The 9374-nt window shown below is 42.6% G+C and overlaps 1 pseudogene; it reads right to left on the bottom strand.

Annotated features, from left to right (window-relative positions):
- Positions 1-1882: 1882 nt before the first annotated feature.
- On the bottom strand, positions 1883-4313 carry LOC129085856 (asparagine synthetase [glutamine-hydrolyzing]-like; annotated as a pseudogene).
- Between the last annotated feature and the right edge of the window lie 5061 nt (positions 4314-9374).

The raw sequence follows: 9374 nt of genomic DNA, 5'->3' as shown, positions 1-9374 counted from the left end.
AATGCAAGTCAATAAATATAATACACCACACACAAAAAAGGAAAGACAAAAACCACATGATCATCTCAACAGATGTAGAAAAAGCATTCGATAAGGTACAGTGCCCATTTATGATAAAAACTCTCAGGAAATGGGAATAAATGGGGCATACCTCAGCATAATAAAGGCCATATATGAAAAACTTACAGCCAACATCATACTCAATGGGCAAAAACTAAAAGCTTTCCCACTAAGATTGGGAATAAGACGAAATGTCCACTTTCACCACCTCTATTCAACATAGTATTGGAAGTACTAGCCACAGCGGTCAGACAAGAAAAAGAAACAAAAAGCATCCAAATTGGAAAGGAAGAAGTAAAACTATCATTGTTTGCAGATGACATGATAGTCAACATAGAAAACCCTATAGACTCCATCAAAAACTACTTGACCTAATAAGTGAATTTGGCAAAAGAGTGGGATACAAAGTCAATGTTCAGAAATCAAAGTTATTTTTGTACACCAGCAATGAGATAGAAGACGCAGAAATCAGAAAAATAGCATTCTCTATAGCGACAATAAAAATATAATATCTATGAATAAGTTTAACCAAGGAGATAAAAGACCTGCACTCAGAAAACTATCCAACACTGAAGAAAAAATTAAGGCAGACACAAATAAATGGAAGCATATACCGTGTTCATGGACTGGAAGAATTAACATCATCAAAATGTCCATATTACCCAAAGCAATTTATAGATTCAAAGCAATCTTTATTATTTTAATTCCCAATGACATATATCACATATATAGAACAAATATTTCAATAATTTGTATGGAACCATAAAGGACTCCAAATAGCCTCAGTAATTATGAGAAAGAGGAACAAAATAGGAGGGATCACAACACTTGACATCAAACTATGTTACAAGGCCACTGTAATCAAAACAGTCCGGTACTGGCATAAGAACAGATCCATAGATCAGTGGAACAGAATAGAGAGTCCAGAAATAAACCCATGTCTCTATGGTCAATTCATACACGACAAAGGGGACAGAAGCATAAAATGGAGTAAAAATAGCCTCTTCAACAAATGGTGTTGGGAGAGCTGGATAGCTACATGCAAAAAAATTGATATTTGATCACCAACTGACATCATACACAAAAATAAACTTAACATGGATAAAAGATTTAAATATGAGTTGCAACACCATAAAAGTCCTATAGCAGAACATTGGCAGGAAACTCTCAGATATCCCACACAGCAATATTTTCACCAATATGTCCCCTAAAGCAAAAGACATAAAGGAAAGAATAAACAAGTGGGACTTCATCAAAATAAGAGGCTTCTGCACAGCTAAAAAAAAACATCAGCAAAATGATAAGGGAGTCAACCCTATGGGAAAATATATTTGCCAATGATACTTTGGACAAAGATTTGATCTCCAAAATATATAAAGACCTCACAGGACTCCCCCCCAGGAATACAAACAATCCAATTAAAAAATAGGCAAAGGACCTGAACAGATACTTTTCTAAGGAGGACATACACAGGGTGCAGAGACATGTGAAAGGATGTTAAACTTCACTAGGCATCAGAGAAATGCAAATTAAAACCACAATGAGCTACCACTTCACACTGGTCAGAATGGCCATCCTAAACAAATAAATAAACAACAAGTGCTGGTGAGATTGTGGATAAAAGGGAACCCTGGTACACTGTTGGTGGGAATGCAGGTTGGTGCAGCCACTGTGGAAAACAAAAATGCTAAAAATGGAGATGCCTTTTTTTAGATTTAAGACTTTTATTTATTTTTTTCATCACTACCCTTCTAGCCCCCTAGTCCTCTACCTTTCACAATAAAAAGAAAGGTTTTCTTTCACTCTATAGCCTAGAGCATGCCTAAGCTTTGGCCACTAACTCGTAATGGGTCAGAGTACATGCAGAAGGGTCATTGGCATTAATCCACCTGGGTATCCAGTAATGGGTCTGCTAGTCAGCCCAGCCTGGGTAATGATGTTCAAAGATTTTACGGAAGTAATAACCTTCTTTCATTTTAGGAGTGTTGAAGGGGAACTTTTGGGCCGCAGCTGCCATCATTGCATCATCAACCTGATGTTCTATATATTCCTGTAAAATCCTAAACCAGGAATTCTTCACTGAGGTTATACCATCACTGAAGGCTTCTTTTGGTCGCCAGAGAATCTCTTTAGGTATCAGGTTGGAGTCATCAAACATCTCTCTCAGAAGATGTTTTTCTATCCCATTCTTAGTAATTCTCATATTTGGTGGCAGAGACAAGTAATAGTAATAGGAAAAAAATCAATGATCCAGGAATGGGACTCTCAATTCAAGGCCATGGGCAGCAGTAGTTCGATATGCATGGAGAACATCAAACAAATAGAGTTCCTTCAGGAATCTCTCACTCTCCTCCTCGGCTACTTCAGGGGAAGGAGCCTTGTGAAAATATATGTAACCCTGTGTAAGTTCATCACCTTCCCCAGAGTCGATCACCACACTATCTGTGTTCTTCTAAATGTACTTGGAAATTAAGTACATACGCACTGAAGCACGAACTGTTGTAACGCTGTACGTTTCCAAGGAAAATATGACTTCATCCAGGGCCTGAATATCTTCTTCAGCATTGAAGGGGACTTCATGGTGTTCATTCCCAATATGATTTGCCACCTTTCTGGCAGCTAGTAAATTAGTATTCTTCCATGCCAATTGCAAATGTCTGGAAAGGGTATTGGACTTGGGTCTCTTTTAGCCGCTTCCACAGAGTAGTAGCAACAAAACTGGAATCCAAGCACCCTGATAAACAACAGCCAATCCTTCTTTCATCAAACGTTTCTTAATGACATTGTTAAAATGTATCCGAAGGTTTCTCTTCAGTTTCTGTCTCAAAACCTGGGAATAGTTTCTCCACATTGTCATAGAGGGCGTGTAAAGGCTCATCTCTGCAGTGATGATATTTAACTATTTCCACCGACACAACTTTGCCATTTGGCTTTAAGTCCAATACTTCATAATGTCCCTGGAGAAAAGGCTCCACTTTTTTTTTTTTTTTGAAATACTACTTTTATTTTATTTTATTTTATTTTTAATTTTTTTTATTTACTTTTTAAATACATTTGTCTCTGCCTCCCCCCCCACCTCTTTCCCTTGCCCCCTCCCACCTTCCCTCCCTCAGCTCTTCCCCTTTGGTTTTGTCCATGAGTCCTTGCTATATGTTCCTTGACTTTCCCCTTCCCTTCCCCTTCCCTGCCCCCCCCCTTCTCTCTTGTCTCTGTTGATTTCTTTTCCTTTCAATGTTGCTGGTCATATTTTCCTTGCATCTTTGCATTGTTGGTTAGGTTCCGCTTATAGGTGAGATCATATGGTATTTGTCTTTCGCCCCCTGGCTTATTTCGCTTAGCATGATGCTCTCCAGTTCCATCCATGCTGTTGCAAAGTTTAGTACTTCTTTTTTTCTTTCTGCTGCGTAGTACTCCATTGTGTATATGTACCATAATTTTTTGATCCAATCATCTACTGATGGGCATTTAGGTTGCTTCCAAGACTTGGCTATTGTAAATTGTGCTGCTATGAACATTGGGGTGCATAGGTTCTTTTGTATTGGCGTTTTGGTGTTCTCAGGGTATAGTCCCAGCAGGGGAATCGCTGGATCAAAAGGCAGTTCCATTTTCAGCTTTCTGAGGAAATTCCACACTGCTTTCCATAGTGGCTGCACCAGTCTGCATTCCCACCAACAGTGGACTAGTGTTCCCTTTTCTCCACAGCCTCGAAAAGGCTCCACTTTTAAAAAAGGAGCTGTGGAGTGCTTCAAGTTAACAAGACATTTAGCTTCTGAACACCCATCCAAAAACCCATCTTCTGTCATAGCTTTAAACAAACGTCTGACTCCGTAAGTATCTCTGCCCAGGAACACTTTCTTATTGGCTGTATCTAGTAAAATGAACGCAAATACCCGATCCAACATGCAAACTGTTTGCTCAATTCCTCCTTTGCCATAAAGATGAAGAATTATCTCACCATCCACTTTGGTCAGATATTCATATTCAAATTCAAAATGGCATTGCAGCTTCTGGTGGTTGTAGATTTCTCCATTGTAACACAGCCACAAATAAGGAAATTTCTTCATGTGAATTGGTTGCATTCCAAACAATGGGTCAACCACTGCCAACCAGTGAAATCCAAAGCAGCAGTTGGTATATCCATTGACATTCTCAAAGCAAAATGCATCTGGGCCCCTGTGTGAAATCTTCATAGCACTCAGACACTGAACAGAAAGGTGGTCATTGCTGCCAAAGAGGGCCCAAATGCCACACATGGTACAGTGGAGCTACGGGCTCTGTGGGCACGAGCAGCGAGGGTGAGCAGATGGTGGTGGAGCAGGGACGCGGGCTGCCATCAGCAGGTGGATGGGGGCTGGAACTGTCTTTTGACCCAGCAATTCCACTGCTGGAATTATACCCTAAGAATCCCAAAACACCAATTCAAAAGAACCTGTGCACCCCAAAGCTCATAGCAGCACAATTTACAATAGCCAAGAGCTGGAAGCAACCTAAGTGCCATCAGTAAATGAGTGGGTCAAAAAACTATGGTACATTTACACAATGGAATACTACACAGCAGAAAGAAAGAAAGACCTAGTATCCTTTGCAACAGCATGGATGGAACTGGAGAGCATCATGCTAAGTGAAGTAAACCAGGAGGTGAAAGACAAATACCATATGATCTCACCTATAAGTGGAACCTAATCAAAAAAACAAACAAGCAAGAAAAATACAACCAGCAACACTGAAAGAAAAAACAAACTGACAGTAAAGAAAGGGAAGGAAGGAGGAGGGTAATGGGGAAAGGAAGGAAAGGGTCAAATCAAGGAACATGTATAAAGGACCCATGGACAAAGCCAAAGTGGGAAAGGATTGAAAGTGGGAGTTATGGGTGGGTAGGTCAAGGGAAAGTAGTGGTGGGAAAATGGTGACAAATGTATTTTGAACAATTAAAAAATATATATAACACCTCCCTCTCATTCTGTAGGTCAGGGATAAAATACTGTTCCCTGGAATTGAAACTGATCTGACTAAGGGATGGGGATGGGAGATGTGGAGGAATGGGGGTTATCTGCTTGTCCTCCCTGAACCTGGCCTACTTCCTCTTATACTGTGGGCCCAGCCAATGCAGCTGACTCCATGGTAGTGGCATGGAACACAGAGGGGTTCCATCATGTGGTTAAATTTCTGAGGGTGGGAGTTGGATGGGTGGAGGGAGAAATGGATGGATGAGTCTTCTTCATATGTGCTACCTTTAAACAGATCTCTCTTACCTTGTACTTGAGCTATGTTTTCCCCTAAATGTGCTGATTTTCAATTATCTCTGCTATATTTTATCTTAATGATTAGGGTCAGCATTTCAGCCTGCTGTGGTCCTTCTAGATACTGGATCTATTAGTTTAGCTCACAGCAGTCATTTATTTAAAAACTGGTAAAAGGAAAGAGGCAAGATTTCAGACTCCAACTGACCTTGATTCAATCCTTGGTTCTATCACTTAGATGTGTAGACCTTGGGCAAGTAGCCTGCTTTCCCTGAGCATGATTTCTCAATTCTAGACCCAAGGATGAATAAAGATAGTGGCATGTAGAGAAAGTTATCTGTAAGCAGGTAACGGTGACACCTGTCACAGAAGCCTGCTGTAGGAATTAAAGGAGAATCATCCTTTTGTAAAGTACTTAACACAATACCTGAAACTGAAAGAGTGTTCAGTCAAATTAAGCTAGGATAATATTATCTCTTGCTGTTATTTTTATCACTGTCTCTCCGCCTTAAGCAGCAAACTGCAGAAGCCAAATGGTACCTGTCATGGAAATGACATCAAGTATTAGAATACTTGCCAAGTCCCAAGTAGTGTCCCAGCTCTGCTCCTTTCTGGCTACGTGGTGACCACCATCCCCTTAGTTTCTGTCTTCCTGATTTGCATCATCCCACACAGGTGTGGAGGACCTGGAATGGGTCTCTCAAGGTCATGGCCTTTGTGGGTATACCTGCACTGGGTCCCCCCATGGTGGGGAATTGGGCCAGCTTTTGGAATGAGGCCATGTGTATTACAGAGTGAAGGCTTCCAGCACATCCCAATTTCATTTACAGAAATGCCCTAGGAGCCACCAGAGGTATAAAACAAGAGGGATTATAAACTTTTGTCTGTTTTACTTTGTTGTTGTTATTGCTATTGTTTATGAGATATAACATTTTTTATTATATTTTTTCCATTACCAATTATCCCCCTTATACCTTCTCTCTCTTCTACCCCCGCATCTGCCCCCTCACCCCCTGCAATCAGCACACTGTTGTCCATGTCCCTGAGTCCTTTTTCTTTTCTTTGCGAGATACCTTCACGCACCGCCCCCTCCCCCAACACAAGGCTGTCAGCCTGCTCTCTATCTATGAGTCTGTCTCTATTTCCCAGGATATTGTGTAAGGCTTTACTACTTTGTTATTTTTAACTAAAAAAAATTTATTAAAGAAATGTATTTGAAAAAATAAATTAAAAAATAAAAAAGTTAAATACAAATAAATGAAAAAAAATTTTAAAAAAGAACTCAAATGTAATAAGCCATTAAACTTGTCTTTGAAAGAATAAAAGAGGAGAATAATTTGGAAAAAAAAAAAAAGAACACAAACAGTAAATTGTATAGACCTTCAGGGTACAGATAGGTATATATACCCTGGATATATTAATGCTGTTGTCATGCTGCCTTCATACCCTCCAGCCTTACAGCCCAGTCCCGGGAAGGCAGGCTATGATTGCAAGATCCCCTACCAGGCTAGAAGAGAGGGGAGGCTCTCTCATAGCCACCTAGACCACTGGAATTCCCAGGGGACAACAGGGGCTCCATCAGTGCAGGAACTCTCCATGCAGTGCCCAGCAACCGAGAGTGGGAAGGTGGCTGGAGAGACCTGGTTGAGACCTCAGGCAACACTGACTCCAAGCCAGTGAGGTTTGGTTTCTACAGCGACAGAGTCTGAGCCCCCTTGCTATGCCCAGGTCTCTTGCTGGGTGCTGGACAGCGATTCCAGGGACCGCAGTGGGCAGTGAGGAAGGAGGATCTTATTGTGCTGGGAGAATCTGGAGCTACGCACATGCTGCTTATGCCACCACTACTATCCAGACAAAGTGAAGAACTTCCCTCCACACCAATACCATACTTTAATGTCAATACTGGTGATAATAGTACTAATAATAGTATTAATGTTAGAATACTACCACTGCTGGTACTGTGATTTACAGAGGCCACTCTACATGCATCATCACACCTATTTTTACCATTTTACAGGGGAGAAAACCGGGGCTCAAAACAGTTATGATCACACTTCTAGAGTGGAGAATCAGTCATTATTTTTCCCACTGCACTATTTGTCTGCTCAGATTTGGTCCTTCTTTCCCCCCTTCAAAGAGGCCCTTTATGAAAGAAGATGGATAGGAGAGGTTAGGAGCAGGCAGGGTAAGGGAAGAAGAAATGCTCAGCCCACAGGATGTGACAGATAAATGGTTTCCCTGTGCCCCCCCTCCAAGGCTTTCTCCACCTGGCTGGGCAATATCCTTGCTCATTTCTCTCTTTAAGAGAAGGCTGGGGGTCAGGTTCCTGCCTGGCAGGGTCCCAAACAAGGAGATCATCCCTCTCCCCTCAGGAATGTGCGTGAAATCCCAGTAACTCCCTCCAGCTGGGCCTGACCTAGGAAGGGCTGGAGCACAAACCCTGTGGTGGGGGTGGGGGCGGGAGCCAGGTTCCATCATGTTCTTTCTCCCCCCTAATAACAACTCAGGGTATGAATGCCTAGGTGGGAAGGGCTGGGACACTGGGGAGACTGTTCCAGATGGTGGGCTACTATATGCAAATTGGAGACCGACTGCCCTTAACATTCTCCAAGGAATGTCAGAGTCACACACACACACACACACACACACACACACACACACACACGCACGCATGCAGATGCCCTGACCACCGCCCTGATGCCTGTGTAGACTTAGACAAGCTGGGATTTATTTGTGGATTATGACCAGCAAGGATCTAGGGAAAACTGAGGACAGGGACAACATAGGCCAGTAGGCAGGATTAGAGCAGGCCCCAGCCCTGCAGCCTGGGATTGCCCAGGGAGCAGACATGGCCCTGCCCTTCTAGAACCAATGCTTACTAAACACTGACTAGGCACAGACACTGTGCTAAGAGCTGTAATAGGCATTACCTCATTTACACCTAACAATAGCCTCGTTGTTATTCCCACTTTACAGATGAAAACACTCAGGCCCAGAGAGTTTGAGTATTTTGAAAGATTATACAGATGAGTAGGTGGCAAATTCAAGAGTGAGCTTACCTGTCTTCCTCTGAAAATAAACTGGGAAATGCAGGCAGTAGGGAGCATGAAAATGGATCCAGGTGGGATCTTCATCAAAGCCCCTCTTGATATCTGGGTTCCTATCCACTTCCACCATCAGTGAGCTATGTGACTTCATACACTTCTCTAAGCCTCCAGTTACCCATCTGTCAACAGAGCAAATGGGTAGAAGCATCAAATGAGGTAATTTAAGTAAAAGTACATGCAAGATATAATTGATATTATATTAATGTGACCACAGGTATAACTTGGCCCAGAGTGCTAGTTTGAGTAAAGAAACCAAGCTTCTAGGGAGGGGAGAAGCACCAACATCACCACCACCATCAGTTTGCTTTTATTAAGTAACTAATAAAACAAATAGCAACCATTTATTACATGTTAACTATACGCCAGTCACTGTGCTAAGTATTTTCCATAATTTCTGCCTGATCCTGACAAATGAAATGGAAGTCAGGGCAAGGGAGAAAAGAGGGCAGGCTGCAGAGCCCAGAGCCTCCAGCCCCCATCCAGATCTGAAGAAGATGGTTGCAAAGTGACCATCACCTGAATTTAGAACTAGAGCAAAGTCTGTAGCCAAAGATAAAAGGCTTTTTGCACTAATACTAATATACCACCGGTGATACAAGGCTGAAGCGCAATCTAGCCCAGGGTTGAGGAACTGACCAGGAGCGCACTGCAGGGAAAAGGCAAGCTCAGGCTCCCAGCAGCTTTAGCCCCTGGGGTCAGCCCTCCTAGCCCTGCAGCCCAAAGGAAGGAAAAGGCAGTGGCCTGGCCAAGTCTGAGCCATGTGACCAGGTAGTCTCTGGCTGGCTGCATTCAGCTGAGGCAAGAGTTCTGTGACTCTTCCAGTTCTAGGCTCTCAGTGGGCTCTCTCACCACCCTGGGTCAGAGGAAGGTGCCTGAAAGAGTCCCCTCCAGTATGGACTGAGCTGAGGAATAGAGGGTTAAGTTCACTCCTGGGCTAGTGGAAAAGAAATTGCCACACCCCCAAGTA

Source organism: Pteronotus mesoamericanus, unplaced genomic scaffold (assembly GCF_021234165.1).
Source record: "Pteronotus mesoamericanus isolate MK-2021 breed Mesoamerican mustached bat unplaced genomic scaffold, CSHL_Meso_final scaffold_36, whole genome shotgun sequence".
Lineage (NCBI taxonomy): Eukaryota > Metazoa > Chordata > Mammalia > Chiroptera > Mormoopidae > Pteronotus > Pteronotus mesoamericanus.
This window is presented reverse-complemented; position numbering and strand designations above follow the sequence as displayed.